Genomic DNA, 21,498 nt, shown 5'->3' on the forward strand with positions numbered 1-21,498 from the left:
AGGGTGGCTGTCCATTTTGCAGAAAATGCAGCAATTCCTACATTACAGACGCTCTACATGGCATGTACTGGCAATGGGAATGCGCTGAATACGCTATTGCCAAACACTTATGTTTCCTTCGGTGCATCCTGCCATCACTGGAAGAAAGGAACGACCATAGAGAACTCCTCACATACAATCGTTCAGATCGTTGGCAGGTCCTATACAAGTCCCCAGGTTTGGCCGACTCGCACTGCATGTCTATAGGCCCCTCTATTCACCAGCAGCAGGTGCACTGGCTGCAGTATTCCTGGGATTTGCCCAATCTTGTAAGATAATTAGTACCTGCCTCGTGTGTGATAACTGTTAATTTAGCTATATTTAGCAACACGTAATTGAATAAAATGGTGACATGGAGCGGGAGCAGTTCTTGGGGCAGTAACCTCATTGCACACAAAGCAGTTGTTCTAACGTTATCACGTCAAGTACACCACTGACCTGTTCTACATACATTTCTAGAAGTGAATGGGGGCTTCCTATCTGGTACATGATCAGTAGGGGGTCCAATGGGCAGCTGACAGCAGCCAAAGGGACGCAGTGCTGTAATAAATCCCTGCAGCTGTTTTGTTCACAGATGATGCCACTTGGTGTGAATGTTTCTTACTCTACAGGAAAACTTCTCACATGTCCTTATGCCGAGACTCCATCGATCATTGAAATGAAGGAGAAGCGTCCTAGCATTGTGCCCCTTGGCCTGTAATTGGCTCTGCTCAGCTGATCCTCAGGGCGAGGAGGGTGTAGAGCCCAGGCAATGCTCTCCGAGAAGGAGATTACAGCTTTTACATCCCACTTTAATTTCGGCGACATTACGACATGTCAGATACTTGCTGAAATCATCCTGACACTTTCTAGAGTGAAGCTTTGGTCAGTCTTCATTGTAGAGGATTCAGCTTCCCGGCAGCCGCTCTCCTGACACCAGAACACATTTACACACTTGGTCATTGGCATCTGGTCACATTGTAATGATCCTGTAGTTCGCTCTGATGTTCGTTTCTGTGGTTTTGTTGCACTGTTTTGGCCAGGATGTCTGCAGTGGTAGCAAAACATTGACAAAACCACAAAAAAACGAACATTCCCTTATCCGGCAATGGAATCCGATGTCTCCACATCTGCAATCTTCTATTACCTGAATGGCAACAGATATACACTGGCATATGGGGAAATCACTTCTACTCTGCACCTATTAACCCTTTGCTGCCTCAGATATCTTTTTTCTGCCTTAATGATCCGGACTTTTTTGTAATGGTCTCCACCTTCTGAGACCCATCACTTTTTTGATCCCCTGATGTCCGTATATAGCTTATTTTTTGGATCATGACATATTTTGGCAGCGGCATGTTTTTGGGAGTTCTTATGAAACACTTATTAATCTTTTTTGGCTTTCAGGTTTTTTAATGACATCACGTTTGCACTACTGATCTCAGAGGGTTTATGCAATCTACCCAGGTAGGACTTCTGAGTTCACTGATTGTCTGCAGAGGTCATGTGATAAAGATGTGAGGTCACCGCTGTGGCCAAAAAGGAGCAGCGAAGAGGCGTCACTGGAGAAGAAGAGGGAAAGTAATGATAATTGCTTTATTCTATCCCTTCTAATATACTGTTATTCACATTGAGGTAGCACAAAGCAGCACAACCACAAGAAAGGCCGTCAGCTTCACACCGGGAATATGACCTGGTATACAGCGGCCCTGTGTCATGCTCGGGGATGCCCTGAGAAGTGGCCGTGCTGTCAGAAACGTCTTGGGGGATACAGTGTCATTAGTTTTGTATTTTGAGGCGTCACCCTCCAGGATGATGGATGTGCACATCGCGTGTCAGGCTCTCGGTATGTACAACGTAAGTGCTGGCATCTAGTTACGCTGCATACACTAATTCACAATCAGATTTCATCCTGAGCCGACATTAAAGTTTCTCGTAAACCGTATAAATAAGCTCCTGAAACCGCAAGGCTTTCTGATGTTTATTTGTTTCTGGGACTTATAAGGGAGGGCAAGTGATGCATAGCTAATAGGTTCTGAGCTAAATTACCCAGGCAGAGCAATAAACACGAGCAGCAGGTACGATTACAGACATGTCTAATGATCAGGCCGGACACGAAGCGCCAAGTGATGGTGCACGGCTCCTTCATGTTACCACACCGCACTATTAATGACGACCTGCATGGGCTGTTGGAGAATTTGCTTTGAAGTGCCCCATATTCAACAGATATTTCCTACTTTGAATTTCCCAGAAAATCCCCTAAAAAATCTGCAGGTTTTAGGCCGGCGTCACACTCAGCGTAAGACAATACGGTCCGTTTTTTACGGCCGTAATATGGAGAAATGTTCCCAAAATAGTGGTCCGTATGTCATCCGTAGGCAGGGTGTGTCAGCGTATTTTGCGCATGGCATCCTCCGTATGTAATCCGTATGGCATCCATACTGCGATATTTTCTCGCAGGCTTGCAAAACCGACATCTAATGGATTTATGTGCTCAAATGTTCGGTAAAACATATATACAGTATATATATATATATATATATATATATATATATATATACACACACACACACACACAGTGGGGCAAAAAAGTATTTAGTCAGTCAGCAATAGTGCAAGTTCCACCACTTAAAAAGATGAGAGGCGTCTGTAATTTACATCATAGGTAGACCTCAACTATGGGAGACAAACTGAGAAAAAAAAATCCAGAAAATCACATTGTCTGTTTTTTTATCATTTTATTTGCATATTATGGTGGAAAATAAGTATCGTCAATTATGACACCTATCCATTATTAATCCAATTGTATGAAAGGGTTAAAACACACACACACACACACACACACACACACACACACACACACACACACACACACACACACACACACACACACATTATTAAAAAGTATTTTAATGAAATAAACACACAGGTTGTTTTAATATTTTATTGCTCTCTCAATCCATCGGGAAGACCCTCGCTTGGCAAAATAATAAACCAACAATATACATACCTTCGGATGAACTGTCAGGTCCCACGAAGTAAATCCATCTGAAGGGGTTAAATCATTTTACAGCCAGGAGTCGCGGTGAGGCGCCCTCTGGTGGATGAACTCATATGAACTCGAGCGTGGGAACTTTTCCAAGGCTGCAGTTCATGAGAACATCCACCAGAGGGCGCATCACCGCAACTCAATGTAAGTACAGATCACCCAGCTTTCCTTTCAGCACCCGGGGTTTACAGGCACGAGCGAGTGCTTTAGCACAGCTCCTGGCTGTAAAATGATTTAACCCCTTCAGATGGATTTAGGGACCTGACAGTTCATCAGAAGGTATGTATATTGTTGGTTTATTATTTTGCCAAGCGAGGGTCTTCCGGATGGATTGAGAGCAATAAAATACTAAAACAACCTGTTTGTTTATTTCATTAAAATACTTTTTAATAACATGTGTGTGTGTGTTTTTTAACCCTTTCAGACAATTGGATTAATAATGGATAGGTGACATAATTGACGCCTCTCCATTATTAATCTGGCTTAATGTCACCTTACAATAGCAAGGTGACATTAACCCTTCATTACCCCATATCCCACCGCTACACGGGAGTGGGAAGAGAGTGGCCAAGTGCCAGAATAGGCTCATCTTCCAGATGTGCCTTTTCTGGGGTGGCTGGGGGCAGATGTTTGTAGCCAGGGGGGACCAATAACCAGGGACCCTCTCTAGGCTATTAATATCTGCCCTCAGTCACTGGCTTTACCACTCTGGCGGAGAAAATTGTGCGGGAGCCCACGCCAATTTTAGCAGCTACAGCACCCAAATTTTGCACATACACACTACTAACATTAGTAGTGTGGAATATGCAAAAAAAAAAAGGGGATATGAGATGGTTTACTGTATGTAATCATGTCTCATATCCTGTCGGGTTGGGGAAGGAGAAATGAAAAGCCGGCAATTGAATTACCAGCTTTTCACTAACCCCGCAGCGTATTTCTCGCAGGTCACACTGCTGGTCCGTGTGGAATCCGTATTTTTCTCGCCCCCATAGACTTTCATTGGCGTATTTTTTGCGCAATACGCTGACAAACGCAGCATGCTGCGATTTTGTACGGCCGTAGAAAGGCGTATATTACGGATGCGTTATATACGGCTGATAGAACCTGACCCATTGGGAATAATTGGGCCGTTTGTTAGGCGTGTTTTACGGACGTATTTTATGCGCTCTTACGTCCGTAAAACTCGCTAGTGTGACGGCAGCCTTATGTGCTGATTTTGTGGCGGCTTTTGCTTCGAAGACTTACGTTTAGCCCCAATTGTTTAAGAAAATTAACCTATCTACTTTAGGCACACAGGATTTATTTAGGGGTAGCAGCTTGGATCATGAATTTCACAGGATCTATTAGAATTTGTCTGTGGAAGTGAAAAAATTCCTTTTATTCAAATACTATGCAGACCCTTGTAGACTGTGAGCCCTCGTGGGCAGGGTCCTCTCTCCTCCTGTATCCTCACCCATTCCTTGTAGACTGTGAGCCCTCGAGGGCAGGGTCCTCTCTCCTCCTGGACCAGTCGTGACTTGTATTGTTTATGATTACTGTACTTGTTTTTATTATGTACACCGCCATGGAATAAATGGCGCTATAATAATAAATAATAATAATTTAACTCAAAGTTTGCAATACTGAAGAAGAAGCCATTCCAGAGAGTGCAGCGTTACATATGTGGCTGTAACATGCTGTTCACAGAGGGCTCAGAAGTAAAGCACCACTTAGCTTGGCTGTGTTATTATCACGCTTTGGTTATATAGCACCATCATATTCAGCGGCATTTTAGTCTCACAGTCTACAGTCCTGATCAGTAAGGCTGCTTTCACACTAGCCCGACATACCGACGCATACTGTGAAAAAAATGCCAGACGTGGGCAGCGGAAGCAGTCTTAGGACGCTTCCGCTGCCCCATTGCAAGGTCCGGGGAGGAGGGGGCGGAGTTTCGGCTGCGCATGCGCAGTCAAAAATGGCGGTCTCGGCGCACAAAAAAAGTTACATGTAACTTTTTTTGGGGGCGGCGGTGCGCCAAAACACGACGCAACCGTCGCACGACGGTTGCGACGTGTGGCAATGCGTCGCTAATAAAAGTCTATGGAGAAAAAACACATCCTGCGGGCAACTTTGCAGGATGCGTTTTTTTTCTCCACAACGACGCATTGCGACGTGCAGTGCCCGAAGCTAGTGTGAAAGTAGCCTTATTTGGAATGTTGGAGTACATGGGGAAACCCACACAAACCGGGGAGAACATACAAACTCCCTGCAGCTGGTGTCTTTGGTGGGATTTGAATCTAGGACCCCAGCGATGCAAAGCAACAGTGCTAACCACTGAGCCACCCTGTTGCCCTAAAGGGACTATTAGATAATACATTGGAACTATACACTTCACTCAGTAATTTTATTTCATGGTGGATTTGACATTAATCCAAAAGTGGTCGGTTATGGGCAAGAGTCCCCCAAGGCATATGGTGCAGGGCTGATGGAAGGTTCATCTCACACAGTATCCCATGGTGCATTCCGATGAAGGTGGTGAAATGCACGTTGGGGTGCTTAAGAGACACCTCACATCAGAGGTCATGGCTACATAGGGCAGTTAGTTTTTGCTTGGCATGTATGATACATTTCACAGCGGTTCATGGGATAATCTCATTCACGTGTATAAATGAATGTGTAAGCTTATACTCTGACATCCTTTGTATTACTTCTTTCAGGCCACCTTGTTGGGGTCCCTTCTTTTTGGGACTCCTTTTCACGGTCTCTGGAGGATTATCTGTACAGCTTTAATAATATATAACAGAACCATTTTATATAGTGTGAATTGTCGTAATGCTTTTGATAAATGACTTGGCAATAAGGGGGTGTGGAGAAACGGGGTCAGTGGGTGCTCTCGTCCGCTGGCCCGTCTGTCTTTAGCAAGACTGCATGGTCCACGGCTCATACCACTGAACGCCCGCTCTATCTCCCCGTGGGCAATACACTACACAGACAACACAGGGTTAAGGTAAAACAGTGTGGCAATACTTTATTGAACCACAACACACAATAGCAAACAGAACAATCTCACCATGGCTGGAATTGTTTGGTTACATGGGCGCACATAAAATATCACTGCGTCTCCATGCATTTCCAGTATGACATGAAGTCAGAGCTCCCAGGGTCGCTACTCCATCTGTGGATGAACGCACAGAGAAGGGGTAATGACAAGCATAGGGAGATGACCAAGAACTGTCCATAGAGTCCATACAAGGTCCAAAGCCAGATGACATGATGTCAGAGCTCCCAGGGTCGCTACTCCATCTGTGGATGAACGCACAGAGAAGGGGTAATGACAAGCATAGGGAGATGACCAAGAACTGTCCATAGAGTCCATACAAGGTCCAAAGCCAGATGACATGATGTCAGAGCTCCCAGGGTCGCCACTCCATCTGTGGATGAACGCACAGACAAGGGGTAACGACAAGCATAGGGAGATGACCAAGAACTGTCCATAGAGTCCATACAAGGTCCAAAGCCAGTTGACACGAGAGTCACCACCTGTCTTATCTGACCATCTCCATGGAACCAGGCGACCAGCGGATCCCAACCCTGGCTTTCTCCAAACATATCCATGGTTCAGAGATGGTCACTGGATCAGATCTGTGTCCTTCCAACCGGAGCCGAAAACCCCTAGGTTGTATCCTATAGAATCCTAGATCAGTGTCCCTTGTGATGGTGCCATGATGAATTGGCTGCAGTCCTTTCTCTTGTCAGTTGGGTGGTTTGCAGAATGTCTGGCTGGTAGCTCTGTATAACTTCAGACCAGACTCCCAGGATGTGATCTCAGAGTCTTTTTTATACCCAAGGCATGTAAACTATTTTTAGAATTACCCAGGGTCTTTCAGTCCAACATTAAGATAAGGTAAACAATGGTGATGGGATTAACCCCTTAACGACCGCCGATACGCCTTTTAACGGCGGCCGCTAAGGGTACTTAAACCACAGCGCCGTTAATTAACGGCGCTGTGGAAAAAGTGAATAGCGCCCCCCCAGAGTCGGATTTTCTCTGGGGTCTCGGTTACCGGGGGTAGCCGAGACCCCAGAGAACATGATTCGGGTTTTTTTACCGACCCCCGAGTTGCGATCGCCGGTAATTAACCGTTTACCGGCGATCGCAAAAAAAAAAAACAACGCGATTTCCCATTTAATTTCTCTGTCCTCCGATGTGATCGCACATCGGAGGACAGAGAAATGGGGTCCCCGGTCGCCCCCGATGCCCCCCCCCGATACTCACTTGTCTCCCCAGGTGCTCCTCGTGGCTCCCCATGGGCGCCGCCATCTCAAAAATGGCGGGCGCACGCGCAGTGCGCCCGCCGGCCGGCACCTGGGAGATCTTTGGGGTCTCGGCTGCTGGGGGTAGCCGAGACCCCGAAGAACATGATCCGACCCCTGTTTTGCGATCACCGGTAATTAACTGTTTACCGGCGACTGCAAAAAAAAAAAAAAAAAAAAGTGATGTGTAATTCTCTGTCCTCTGATGTGATCGCACATCAAGAGGACAGAGAAATAGGGGGATTCGGGGACCCTATCATACTTACCGGTGTCCCTGGGTCCTCCTGTGTCTTCTCCTGGCCGCCGGCTTCTTCCTATGAAAAGAAAATGGCGGGCGCATGCGCAGTGTGCCCGCTCTCTGCTGCCATCTGCCCGCCGGCAGGAGAAGAGTTGGGGCTAAAATTAGGGTTAGGGTTAGGGCTAGGGTTGGGGCTAAATTTAGGGTTAGTGCTAAATTTAGGGTTAGGGTTGGGGCTAAATTTAGGGTTAGGGTTGGGGCTAAAGTTAGGGCTATAGTTAGAGTTGGGGCTAAAGTTAGGACTAGGGTTGCGGCTAAAGTTAGGGTTAGGGTTGGGATTAGGGTTTGGATTAGGGTTGGCATTAGGGTTACGTTTGGGATTAGGGTTAGGTTTGGGATTAGGGTTAAGGTTGGGATTAGGGGTGTATTGGGATTAGGGTTAGGTTTGAGATTAGGATTAGGGGTGTGTTGGATTTAGGGTTCTGATTAGGGTTATGGTTGTTTTGAGGTTAGGGTTGCGATTATCCTTAGGGTTGTGATTAGGATTATGGATCGGGTTGGCATTAGGGTTAGGCCTCTTTCACACTTCAGTCTTTTGGCGTCAGTCTGAAACCGCCATTTTCATCAAATAGCGGATCCGCCATTTTTTTTGGCGGTTCCGCTATTTTCCCATAGACATGCATTAGCGACGGATTGTGGCGGATGGTCATCCGTTCCATCCGCCATGTGACGGATCCGTCGAGATTTGGCGGACGTCATCTAGACATTGACGGCCATTGTAACGTTTTTTGTCTGCACCGAAATGGCGGTTCGCGACGGATCCGTCGCGTTCGTCATTCCATAGAATGGCCGCCTATGGGCGACGGATCCGTTGTTACCGTCATTTCGGCGGATCCGTCGCCCCAATCCGCTTTTTCAATTGCGCATGCTCCAAAAAGTAGATACTTTTCCCAGACAACCCCCCAAGTAATGGATCCGTCAAAAAAACGGATCCGTTAGAACCGTTTTCTCAACAATTGTGACGGATCCGTCACTATGTCGGAGCTGACTGACGCCAAACAACTGAAGTGTGAAAGAAGTCTTAGGGGTGTGTTGGGGTTAGGGTTGGAGTTAGATTTGGGGGGTTTCCACTGTTTAGGTACATCAGGGGGTCTCTAAACGCCACAGCCAATTTTGCGCTCAAAAAGTCAAATGGTGCTCCCTCCCTTCCGAGCTCTGCCGTGCACCCAAACAGTGGTTTACCCCCACATATGGGGCATCAGCGTACTCGGGATAAATTGGACAACAACTTTTGGGGTCCAATTTCTCCTGTTACCCTTGTGAAAATAAAAACTTGGGGGCTAAAAAATCTTTTTTGTGGAAAAAAAATATTTTTTATTTTCACAACTCTGCATTATAAACGTCTGTGAAGCACTTGGGCATTCAAAGTTCTCACCACACATCTAGATAAGTTCCTTGGGGGCTCTAGTTTCCAAAATGGGGTCACTTGTGGGGGGTTTCTACAGTTTAGGTACATCAGGGTCTCTGCAAACGCAACATAATGCCCGCAGACCATTCTATCAAAGTCTACATTCCAAAATGGGGTTCCTTCCCTTCCGAGCTCTGCCATGCGCTCAAACAGTGGTCCCCACCACACATGGGGTATCAGTGTACTCAGCACAAATTGGACAACAACTTTTGGGGTCCAATTTCTCTTGTTACCCTTGTCAAAATAAAAATTTTGGGGCTCAAAAATCTTTTTTGTGGAAAAAATTTTTTATTTTTATTTTCACGACTCTGCATTATAAACTTCTGTGAAGCACTTGGGCATTCAAAGTTCTCACCACACATCTAGATAAGTTCCCTGGGGGGTCTAGTTTCCAAAATGGGGTCACTTGTGGGGGGTTTCTACTGTTTAGGCACATCAGGGGCTCTGCAAATGCAACATAAGGCCCGCAGACCATTCTATCAAAGTCTGCATTCCAAAACGGCGCTCCTTCCCTTCCGAGCTCTGCCGTGCACCCAAACAGTGGTCCCCCCCACACATGGGGTATCAGTGTACTCAGGACAAATTGGACAACAACTCTTGGGGTCTAATTTCTCTGGTTCCCTTGTGAAAATAAAAACTTGGGGGCTAAAAAATCTTTTTTGTGGAAAAAAAAAATATTTTTTATTTTCACGACTCTGCATTATAAACTTCTGTGAAGCAGTTGGGCATTCAAAGTTCTCACCACACATCTAGATAAGTTCATTGGGGGGTCTTGTTTCCAAAATGGGGTCACTTGTGGGGGGTGTCTACTGTTTAGGTACATCAAGGGCTCTGCAAACGCAACATAACGCCCGCAGACCATTCTATCAAAGTCTGCATTCCAACACGGCGCTCCTTCCCTTCCGAGCTCTGCCATGCGCCCAAACAGTGGTTTACCCCAACATATGGGGTATCAGCCTACTCAGCATAAATTGCACAATAAATTTTGGGGTCCAATTTCTCCTGTTACCCTTGAGAAAATAAAAAATTGCAGGGTAAAAAATCATTTTTGAGGAAAAAAAAAGGATTTTTTATTTTCACGGCTCTACTTTATAAATTTCTGTGAAGAACTTGGGGGTTTAAAGTGCTCACCACACATCTAGATAAGTTCCTTAAGTGGTCTAGTTTCCAAAATGGGGTCACTTGTGGGGGGTTTCCACTGTTTAGGCACATCAGGGGCTCTCTAAACGCGACATGGCGTCCGATCTCAATTCCAGCCAATTCTGCATTGAAAAAGTAAAACGGCGCTCCTTCTCTTCCAAGCTCTGCGGTGCGCCCAAACAGTGGTTTACCCCCACATATGTATTCAGGAGAAATTGCACAACAACATTTATGGTTAAATTTCTGTTTTTACACTTGTGAAAATAAAAAAAAATGGTTCTGAAGCAAAATGTTTGCAAAAAATTTGCAAAGTTAAATGTTCATTTTTGCCTTCCACATTGTTTCAGTTCCTGTGAAGCACGTAAAGGGTTAATAAACTTCTTGAATGTGGTTTTGAGCACCTTGAGGGGTGCAGTTTTTAGAATGGTGTCACACTTGGTTATTTTCTATCATATTGACCCCTCAAAATGACTTCAAATGTGATGTGGTCCCTAAAAAAAAAATGGTGTTGTAAAAATGAGAAATTGCTGGTCAACTTTTAACCCTTATAACTCCCTAACAAAAAAAAATTTTGGTTCCAAAATTGTGCTGATGTAAAGTAGACATGTGGGAAATGTTATTTATTAACTATTTTTTGTGACATATCTCTCTGATTTAAGGGCATAAAAATCCAAAGTTTGAAAATTGCTAAATTTTAATTTTTTTTGCCATATTTCCATTTTTTTCATAAATAATCGCAAGTAATATCGAAGAAATGTTACCACTAACATGAAGTACAATATGTCACGAAAAAACAATCTCAGAATCAGCAGGATCCGTTGAAGCGTTCCAGAGTTATAACCTCATAAAGTGACAGTGGTCAGAATTGTAAAAATTGGCCTGGTCATTAAGTACCAAATTGGCTCTGTCACTAAGGGGTTAAGTAGCACTATTAGCATATAAGCACACATCAATAAACAAAGCTTAACCCACTCAATGTACAGTCACTATTACAGACTTAGGGTACCGTCTCACAGTGGCACTTTTGTCGCTACGACGGTACGATCCGTGACGTTCCAGCGATATCCATACGATATCGCTGTGTCTGACACGCAGCAGCGATCAGGGATCCTGCTGAGAATCGTACGTCGTAGCAGATCGTTTGGAACTTTCTTTCGTCGCTGGATCTCCCGCTGTCATCGTTGGATCGGTGTGTGTGACACCGATCCAACGATGCGTTCGCTTGTAACCAGGGTAAACATCGGGTTACTAAGCGCGGCCCTGCGCTTAGTAACCTGATGTTTACCCTGGTTACCCGGGGCCTTCGGCATCGTTGGTCGCTGGAGAGAGCTGACTGTGTGACAGCTCCCCAGCGACCACACAACGACTTACCAACGATCACGGCCAGGTCGTATCGCTGGTCGTGATCGTTGGTAAATCGTTTTGTGAGACGGTACCCTTAGGCTATGTGCACACGTTCAGGAATTCTTGCAGAACATTCCTGAGGAAAACCTGAAATTTTCTGCAAGAAATCTGCTAGAAAACCGCATGCGTTTTTTGCGCGTTTTACCGCGTTTTTGGTGCGTTTTTTTCCGGACATTTCCCAATGCATTTTAAGTGGGAAATCCGCAAAAAAACCGCAAAATTAATGAACATGCTGCGTTTTTTACCGCGGAAAAAACGCATCATGTGTACAAAAAGTGCAGAATTCATTAAAAATGATAGGATGCATAATATAAGCAGATTATTTGCGGTTTTATAGCGTCTTTATAGGGAAAAAACGCGAAAAAACCGCGAATAATCTGCAACGTGTGAACACAGCCTAACACAGTATGTTAGATAGTATATCAGATGGCAAGTCTGTCCTCTTGACCCACCAGACACAAACACCTAAATTCACAAGCCAATATACAGAAAAAAACTGGCATTTATCAGGGGAAAGGATTCTGCAGAATATGAAGTCAGTAGTGATGAGCGAGTATACTCGTTGCTCGGGTTTTTCCGAGCATGCTCGGGTGGTCTCCGAGTATTTGTGACTGCTCGGAGATTTAGTTTTTGTTGACGCTGCTGCTTGATTTACAACTGCTAGCCAGGCTGAGTACATGTGGGGGTTGCCTGTTTGCTAGGGAATCCCCACATGTAATCAAGCTGTCTAGTAGCCGCAAATCATGCTGCTGTGGCAAGGAAAACTAAAGGTACCGTCACACTAAACGATATCGCTAGCGATCCGTGACGTTGCAGCGTCCTCGCTAGCGATATCGTTTAGTTTGACACGCAGCAGCGATCAGGATCCTGCTGTGATGTCGCTGGTCGCTGAATAAAGTCCAGAACTTTATTTGGTCGTCCGATCGCCGTGTATCGTTGTGTTTGAAAGCAAAAGCAACGATACCAGCGATGTTTTACACTGGTAACCAGGGTAAACATCGGGTTACTAAGCGCAGGGCCGCGCTTAGTAACCCGATGTTTACCCTGGTTACCAGCGTAAAAGTAAAAAAAACAAACAGTACATGCTCACCTGCGCGTCCCCCAGCCTCTGCTTCCTGCTCTGACTGAGCTCCGGCCCTAAAGTGAAAGTGAAAGCACAGCGGTGACGTCACCGCTCTGCTGTTAGGGCCGGAGCTCAGTCAGTGTCAGGAAGCAGAGGCTGGGGGACGCGCAGGTGAGCATGTACTGTTTGTTTTTTTTACTTTTACGCTGGTAACCAGGGTAAACATCGGGTTACTAAGCGCGGCCCTGCGCTTAGCAACCCGATGTTTACCCTGGTTACTCGGGGACCTCGGCATCGTTGGTCGCTGGAGAGCGGTCTGTGTGACAGCTCTCCAGCGATCAAACAGCGACGCTGCAGCGATCGGCATCGTTGTCGCTATCGCTGCAGCGTCGCTTAATGTGACGGTACCTTAAATCTCCGAGCAGTCACAAAGACTCAGAGACCATGCTCTGGAAAACCCAAGCAACGAGTATATTCGCTCATCACTAGAAGTCAGTCACGGGCAATGACCTTAGTAAAAGCTGCAGATGCAAGCAGAGGAGGCTATAAGTCTGAGTGTAACAGCCGGGCAGCACAAAATATACTCGTACAATACAGTATGTATGTAAAACAAAAAGTAGTTGACACTGACGGAAAATACGAGAATTAAGGTATGTGTCCACAGGCTGGATTAGCTGCGTACAACCGCAGCGTTCAACCCGCAGCGTCCAGATTTTACAGCATAGTGGAGTTGATTTTATGAAATCCCATGTCCACTATGCGTGCGAACACGCACCCGACAGCCCTGCGTTTACGGACATGCGGCGTGTCTTTTTAGAACGCAGCATGTCTGTTTACCTTGCGGCGACGCTCCGTCACTGCAAGGTAAATAACAGGGTCCTATGTATAGAGTGCGGTGATTCCGGATGTGTGCAATGAACTATCCGGAATCACCGCGCATACAGAAGGGGGCGGTGCTTTGGGCTCAAGGACATTAGCATGGACAAAGAGAAAAAAAAACGCACAAAAAAAAACAACGCACCAAAACCTGCGTTTTTGACGCAGCATCTTTCCTGCCAAGATCAGGTTTTGATGCAGAGAAAAAAGCAGCAAAAACGCCCTGTGTGAACTTACCCTAAAATATGCAGCAAAAAACATGCTGGAAAAACGCAACATGAGAACACTGCCTTATGAAGGCTTTTTGACTTGTGGTGCAATCATTTTTAAAGAAAACACAACATGTCACGGATCACACAGCTAGGGCCTGGTACAAGGCAATAACACAGCTGGGGCCGGGTACAAGGCACGGATCACACAGCCGGGGCCGGGTACAAGGCACGGATCACACAGCCGGGGCCGGGTACAAGGCACGGATCACACAGCCGGGGCCGGGTACAAGGCACGGATCACACAGCCGGGGCCGGGTACAAGGCACGGATCACACAGCCGGGGCCGGGTACAAGGCACGGATCACACAGCCGGGGCCGGGTACAAGGCACGGATCACACAGCCGGGGCCGGGTACAAGGCACGGATCACACAGCCGGGGCCGGGTACAAGGCACGGATCACACAGCCGGGGCCGGGTACAAGGCACGGATCACACAGCCGGGGCCGGGTACAAGGCACGGATCACACAGCCGGGGCCGGGTACAAGGCACGGATCACACAGCCGGGGCCGGGTACAAGGCACGGATCTCACAGCCGGGGCCGGGTACAAGGCACGGATCACACAGCCGGGGCCGGGTACAAGGCACGGATCACACAGCCGGGGCCGGGTACAAGGCACGGATCACACAGCTGGGGCCAGATACAAGGCAATAACACAGCTGGGGCCGGGTACAAGGCACGGATCACACAGCAGCACATCTGCTCTCCTTCATCTCCACAACTGCAAATTTACAACACACTGGCAACCCACGAGGTGCGACAGTCTGACAACCCACGAGGTGCCACAGTCTGACAACCCCCGAGGTGCGAGTCTGACAACCCACGAGGTGCCACAGTCTGACAACCCACGAGGTGCCACAGTCTGACAACCCACGAGGTGCCACAGTCTGACAACCCACGAGGTGCCACAGTCTGACAACCCACGAGGTGCCACAGTCTGACAACCCACGAGGTGGGACAGTCTGACAACCCACGAGGTGGGACAGTCTGACAACCCATGAGGTGCGACAGTCTGACAACCCCCGAGGTGTGACAAACAGTCTGACAACCCCCGAGGTGTGACAGTCTGACAACCCATGAGGTGCGACAGTCTGACAACCCCCGAGGTGTCAGTCTGACAACCCCCGAGGTGCGACAGTCTGACAACCCATGAGGTGCCACGTCTGACAACCCATGAGGTGCCACAGTCTGACAACCCCCGAGGTGTGAGTCTGACAACCCCGAGGTGCCAGTCTGACAACCCCAGAGGTGTGAGTTTGACAACCCCCGAGGTGCCACAGTCTGACAACCCATGAGGTGCCACGTCTGACAACCCATGAGGTGCCACAGTCTGACAACCCCCGAGGTGTGAGTCTGACAACGCATGAGGTGCCACAGTCTGACAACCCCCGAGGTGTGAGTCTGACAACCCCAGAGGTGCCACAGTCTGACAACCCGAGGTGCCGCAGTCTGACAACCCCCGAGGTGTGAGTCTGACAACCCCAGAGGTGCCACAGTCTGACAACCCGAGGTGCCGCAGTCTGACAACCCCCGAGGTGTGACAGTCTGACAACCCCGAGGTGTGACAGTCTGACAACCCCGAGGTGCCACAGTCTGACAACCCCCAGGTGCCACAGTCTGACAACCCCCGAGGTGCCACAGTCTGACAACCCCCGAGGTGCCAGTCTGACAACCCCCGAGGTGCCACAGTCTGACAACCCCCGAGGTGTGACAGTCTGACAACCCCCGAGGTGCCACAGTCTGACAACCCCCGAGGTGCCACAGTCTGACAACCCCAGAGGTGTGAGTCTGACAACCCCAGAGGTGCCACAGTCTGACAACCCGAGGTGCCACAGTCTGACACGCAGAGTGTCCTCCTCAGAAGCCATTAGGAGGCAGCTGTGAGGGCTCAGGGCCCTCCCCGTCGTGTGAGGAGACCTCATGACGTCACAGTCCGGTCAGCTCTTCTTACACTGACGCCCGGTAACACCGCGCCTGCCCCCACAGAGCGCTCGGCCCGTCCTACCTGCCCTGCTGCGAGCGGCCGCTCCTCCGGGGAGATCCGTCGTCGTCTCCTCACTGAGGCGCTGCGCTGCGCTCCACCACCAGGTCCCGCCCTCAGCAGAGAGAAGAGACGGAAGCGCTGATAGGTGAGAGGTAAAAAGGCGGGAACAAGAGACCAATAGCAGTGCACGATCTGAGGACAGACTCCGCCTTCTGTATAACTCGGCTTTCTGATTGGCTGCGCTGAAGAAACGGGAAGGGATGAGGAGACCCTGGCTCAGGCGCGGACAGGCCGGCGGCCATATTACGTGAGAGGATTTGTGTCCGGGCTCCTCGGGCCGCGCTGGGGCCGCACAGGGCAGATTACAGGTATCACCTCACACCTATGGGCGCTGCTGTGCGGCCACCTGTCAGTGACACATTCCCTTTAAGAGGGGCCAGTATTGTGTGTACATCCCGGTGATGTTAATAAGGATCATGGGAAGTCTGTCACTTCATCACCACAGGGGAATATGCTCCGCAGCCCTCTGCGCGGCTCCTCGGGGGAGGGGCCTGCCGACACTTCCCTCTCCGGCCTCACCGCTGTCATGGCTGGGCCAATGTGGAAACAAACCAGGCCGAGGGCAAGACGCGAGTCGCTGCATGGGGAGAGGAAACAATGCGCTGCATGGGGAGAGGAAACAATACACTGCATGGGGAGAGGAAACAATACACTGCATGGGGAGAGGAAACAATACACTGCATGGGGAGAGGAAACAATACACTGCATGGGGAGAGGAAACAATACGCTGCATGGGGAGAGGAAACAATACGCTGCATGGGGAGAGGAAACAATACGCTGCATGGGGAGAGGAAACAATACGCTGCATGGGGAGAGGAAACAATACGCTGCATGGGGAGAGGAAACAATGCGCTGCATGGGGAGAGGAAACAATACGCTGCATGGGGAGAGGAAACAATACACTGCATGGGGAGAGGAAACAATACGCTGCATGGGGAGAGGAAACAATACGCTGCATGGGGAGAGGAAACAATACACTGCATGGGGAGAGGAAACAATACACTGCATGGGGAGAGGAAACAATACACTGCATGGGGAGAGGAAACAATACACTGCATGGGGAGAGGAAACAATACACTGCATGGGGAGAGGAAACAATACGCTGCATGGGGAGAGGAAACAATACGCTGCATGGGGAGAGGAAACAATGCGCGGGGCCAGGGCCTGAGGAACCCATGCGGGTGGATGGGGGCGACTCGTTCTGGAAAGCCGTCTGCTCCTCCGCACCAGGGGGAGTGAGAGAGAGAGAGGGCCAAGTGCTATGTCCGCCCCACTGGACTGTACACTACGTCCCCTTATACAGGAGCCCCCTTATACAGGAGCGCAGTGTACGCCGGTATACATATATACACCCTGTGCAGAATTATTAGGCAAGGTGTATTCTACAGCATTATTTGTATTATTGATCAACAACTATGTTCTCAATCAACTCAAAAGACTCGTAAATATCAAAGCTTAATATTTTTGGAAGTTGGAGTGTTTATTTTTAGATTTGGCTATCTTAGGAGGATATCTGGTTGTGCAGGTAACTACTACTGTGCAGAATTATTAGGCAACTTAATAAAAACCAAATATATTCCCATCTCACTTGTTTATTTTCACCAGGTAAACCATAATAACTGCACAAAATTTAGAAATAAACATTTCTGACATGCAAAAACAAAACCCCAAACAATGAGTGCCCAGTATAGCCCCCTTTCTTTATGATGACACTCAGCAGCCTCCATAGATTCTGTCAGTGGCTTGATCTGTTTACGACCAACGTTGCGTGCAGCAGCCACCACAGCCTCCAGACACTGTTCCGAGAGGTGGACTGTTTTCCCTCCCTGTAGATTTCGCATTTTATGAGGGACCACAGGTTCTCTATGGGGTTCAGATCAGGTGAACAAGGGGGCCATGTCATTATGTTTTCTTCTTTGAGACCTTTACTGGCCAGCCACGCTGTGGAGTACTTGGAGGCATGTGATGGAGCATTGTCCTTCATGAAATTCATGTTTTTATTGACCGATACCGACTTCTTCCTGTACCACTGCTTGAAGAAGTTGTCTTCCAGAAACTGGCAGTAGGTCTGGGAGTTTAGCTTCACTCCATCCTCAACCCGAAAAGGTCCCATAAGTCCATCTCTGATGATACCAGCCCATCCCAGTCCCCCACCTCCACCTTGTGGCGTCTGAGTCGGAGTGGCGCTCTCTGCCCTTTACTGATTCAGCCTCTGGCCCATCCATCCGGCCCATCAAGAGTCACTCTCATTTCTTCAGTCCAGAAAACCTTTGAAAGGTCAGTCTTAAGATATTTCTTGGCCCAGTCTTGACGTTTTATCTTATGTTCCTTGTTCACAGGTGGTCGTTTTTCAGCCTTCCTTACCTTGGCCATGTCCCTGAGTATCGCACACCTTGTGCTTTTTGTTACTCCAGTAACGTTGCAGCTCTGAAATATGGCAAAACTGGTGGCAAATGGCATCTTGGCAGCTTCACGCTTGATTTTCCTCAATTCATGGGCAGTTATTTTGCACCTTTTTTGCCCAACACGCTTCTTGCGACCCTGTTGGCTATTTGCCATGAAACGCTTGATTGTTCGGTGATCACGCTTCAAAAGTTTGGCAATTTCAAGACTGCTGCATCCCTCTGCAAGACATCTCACTATTGTGGACTTTTCAGAGCCGTCACATCTCTCTTCTGACCCATTTTGCTAAAGGAAAGGAAGTTGCCTAATATTTAAGCACACCTTATATAGGGTTCTGATGTCATTAGACAACACCAGTCCTTATTAGAGATGCACATCACCTGATTTACTTAATTGGCAGTTGACTCTCAGCCTGAACAGCTTGGAGTAGGACAACATGTATAAAAAGTATCACGTGATCCAAATACAACTTGCCGAATAATTCTGCACACAGTGTACTGTTCGAGAATCTGTAGACAGTGTAGACTTAGTGCTGCACGGGTTCATAGTGAAAGGTGAACCGCTGTCCGCCCCGCTAGACTGAGATTAGTATCATGGTATCGTTATTTAACAGTACCCGAGTTTAGTTTGAACCTTGGTCAGTGTCTTTCTGGCAATGTATCTGACTATTACTGATTGATATGGTTTGTGAGCATCTTATTGCCCCACCAGGTGATTTTATATCTGCTTTTTGAAGAATAAACATGGAAAGTTATATTTTAGCTTATTGGCCTCACTTTTTGATGAATCTATTCATTTACATGGGTAAAAATGCAAAAGCGCTGGAAGAATTGAGATGCTGCCGTTAAAAAAGCGCACCGTGTGAATGAGATTTAGAAATCTCATTCATTGAACTGTAAAACTCAATGCAGTGAAAAAAATACATCATATGAACATTCCCCAGGACTGGTTGTGAGCTGAGCGTGGGGCGCGCTAAGTGAGCATGCATCATAGTGAAAGACTCTAAAGTGAGCATGCATCATAGTGAAAGGCTCTAAAGTGAGCATGCATCATAGTGAAAGGCTCTAAAGTGAGCATGCATCATAGCGAAAGGCTCTAAAGTGAGCATGTATCATAGTGAAAGGCTCTAAACTGAGCATGCATCATAGTGAAAGGCTCTAAAGTGAGCATGCATCATAGTGAAAGGCTCTAAAGTGAGCATGCATCATAGTGAAAGGCTCTAAAGTGAGCATGCATCATAGTGAAAGGCTCTAAAAGTGAGCATGCATCATAGTGAAAGGCTCTAAAGTGAGCACGCATCATACTGAAAGGCTCTTAAGTTTGGAGAATACCAGCGGACAATTCCTTTATGAAAAGGAGGAACGTTTTTCTAGTCTTTGATTTGGATTCGTGTCACATAAGATGCGGCCGTTGTTATTTTTTTATGTCTCATTACCACAATGACCTCCATAAAGAGGTTTTGCCCATATGCCCTTCACTGCTGGTATGATGCCGCCAAGTTACTGTGAGGCCACGATATAAAATAGGAAAGCCTGGATCCACAGGAATAATGTGACGATACCACAGGAGTTCATCATCCAGCTGACGTCATGTTGATGTGCTCATTTCCAATGTGGAGGCATTGCTCTTCTCCTCTAGGGCTCGTTCACACAAGCTTATTTACAGTCATCAATGTCTGTCGAAGCCGGCCTTGGACTACATCCATACTGTACAGTAACTGCAACAGTAAGTATCTGTGCAGCAAATCCACAACAATGTGAGCCAACTTTTCCCTAAGGCTACTTTCACACTTGCGTTTTCTGCTGTCCGTCATTGTGCAGCAAAATGACGTATCGACGGACATCACGAAAATAGGGAAAAACGTGTGTGACGCATCCAGTGTAATGACGGATGCGTCATCCACAATTTCCGGGAATTAAATGTCCGGGGATAAGAGAGAGGGAGAGACAGAGAGATAGAGAGAATGAACTTTTTACTGGAAATCCTTCTGGGCATGCTCAGAGGGGAAAAACGTGATACGTCGCTGGATTCCTGTGTGTGACGGTCAGCGACGGATCCTGCGTCCATAGGCTTCCATTATAGCCGACGACGGCCAGCGCAGGATGCGTCGCTGACCGATTTTCCGACGTGCAGAAAAAACGTTCCTATGAACGTTTTCTCTGCCCGACAGACCGCTATTTTTCGACGGATCCAGTGCACGACGGATGAAACGGATGGCGATCCCTCACAATCCGTCGCTAATACAAGTCTATGGGAAAATGCAGGATCCTGCATTCTCAAAAATCGATGGATTGTGACAGAAGCTGAAAAACGCAAGTGTGAAAGTAGCCTTAGAATGAAATCGACAGTGAATATTCTTAGCATAAGTTCTAGCACTCGGACCAGTGTCATTGGTGTGGATGATGGACAATTGTTTTCACTGACAGACCCTGAAACCGGAAAACGCTCCCCTATTCCAGGATATGGGTCGGTGGGAAACCTCGGCCTTCACTCACATGACATTCAAGTGCTGTCCGATTTCCGCTGACTCACATCATGGAGAAGATGGAGGAGGAATGTTGTTCTCCATCTTCTCCTCACAGTGAGCATATGGCGACACTGATCAGTGTGTGAATTGCATGAAGGGCACAGTTTTCTCAGATGGGAGACTCTACGACTGTCTGACTGTTGCCTAAATGTAATGTCCGTGCCACAATTCTGTTTCCTTGTAATTTGGGCGGTGTGTAGATGAGATTTGGTGATGTCTCATACTCTTTTCTGTTTCTAATAGCACTCTGTATTTTCTGCTCTCCAAATTCAGACTGAAAATATGTAGTGTGTCCACTCCTTGTACATATCCCCTAAGGGAAAGGTTCCATATTACAGTTTCAGCAAAGTGAGTGAGATTTATGTAGTTTTACGTAAACTTCCTGTTATAAACAGTGCACAAACTGACCAGTGCATTGTAGAAATCTGCAAAATGTGAATCTCTTTTGCCATAAATATGCCTTTTATTTGCAAACTTTCTCCATCTTTTCTCAGCTGCCCTGAAGAAGCACATGCGAAACGCAGGTCGGGGCACAGAGGTGCACACTCCTGGCATGGGTAAGGAGCTTCCACTTCATTGATACGCTGCCATTCTTCACTTCTAGTACTCGGGGTCACTACATTTTTCACTTTCTATGCTTTCCCACACACTGGTGGAGTATGCACTGTTCTGAAATCATGTACATTTATTTGTCATCATTATTC

The 21,498-nt window shown here is 47.4% G+C and overlaps 1 protein-coding gene across 1 annotated transcript in view; it reads right to left on the reverse strand.

Moving 5' to 3' along the window:
* VEGFA (vascular endothelial growth factor A) overlaps positions 1-15,917 on the reverse strand; it is a 53,617-nt gene extending 37,700 nt beyond the window's left edge. Inside the window, exon 1 of the mRNA XM_077281959.1 lies at positions 15,826-15,917. The gene's annotated coding sequence lies outside the window, so the exon portion shown is untranslated. The remainder of the gene's footprint in view (positions 1-15,825) is intronic.
* Between the last annotated feature and the right edge of the window lie 5,581 nt (positions 15,918-21,498).

The sequence above is a fragment of the Ranitomeya variabilis genome, chromosome 2 (assembly GCF_051348905.1).
Source record: "Ranitomeya variabilis isolate aRanVar5 chromosome 2, aRanVar5.hap1, whole genome shotgun sequence".
Classification (NCBI taxonomy): Eukaryota; Metazoa; Chordata; class Amphibia; order Anura; family Dendrobatidae; genus Ranitomeya; species Ranitomeya variabilis.